Genomic DNA, 1065 nt, shown 5'->3' with positions numbered 1-1065 from the left:
ATTTATATTGATATAATTAATAAAATAAACGAGTAATAATTGCAGGCGATTAAAGCTCGGGCTGATTAAGCTATATTTATTATAAGAGTAGTAAAACCACTGGATAAGACACAGTGCATTGACGAAAGGGGACATAGACAATCCAGATATGTCAATTTCTATAAAATAATTATCAGTGACAGGATTATATCAAACATATAGGCTTTTAAATTAAAATCTTCTTTTTTTCAGTAAGATAATGAAAAGGCCGAGTGAACTAACATGAGGTAGTTTAACTTCAAACATCTTGTGTGTTATTTTTTGCTTTATCTCAATTATTATTGAAATTGTATATGTACTAATATTTGGATTAATAATATAAATATTATAAGTGGTTTTAATATGTTTATTTAATTTATGTAAATGTATTTATTAAGTTTATGTAAATTATTTTACAGAAGTATGGAGATATGCTTTATATCTTTTAAATAAAAAAAATGTTAAGCTTATAAAAATGATTTATATGGAATAATTTTATGATTCTTGATGATTTTATTTATCATTTTAAATATAGATTTTTAAATGTGCGGGAGTCAAAAACGTCATCAAATTGTTATATAAAGATTGGCTGAAGTTTTTTAGAGTAGTTTAATTTTCCTGAAATTGTTATATATAATACAGGTTGACAATATTTGTGATTTAGTTTATTTTAAGAGAAAATAAGCTTCAATTTTGAATTTAATAATATTATTTTTTTTTTTGTAATTATCGTGCATCGAACCAATGAGATGGAATGTAGTTCCGCCAAATGCAGAGAGGTAAGAGGCCCTTCAGAAAATATTAAGGTCACAAACTTCAAATTTAGTAATCAGGACTCCATATAACGTAAATGAGAATTTTTCAGAGATTTTCTAATAAGTTTCTGCCAAAACCCCTTTTTAAAGCAAAATCAAAAAAGTCAGAACTAAAGTTATAGACAATTAACTATTCTTTAATACGGATAATAAAAAAAAAAAAAAAGAGATTTTTCTGCCAACCCTTTCTAGTCTTCATTTGACTGAACCCCTCTCTTAGTCTCTTAGTCAT

This window comes from Halyomorpha halys, unplaced genomic scaffold (assembly GCF_000696795.3).
Source record: "Halyomorpha halys isolate HHAL.00 unplaced genomic scaffold, Hhal_1.1 Scaffold2009.1, whole genome shotgun sequence".
NCBI lineage: Eukaryota > Metazoa > Arthropoda > Insecta > Hemiptera > Pentatomidae > Halyomorpha > Halyomorpha halys.
The sequence above is the reverse complement of the archived record's forward strand: the minus strand, read 5'-3'. Positions refer to the sequence as shown.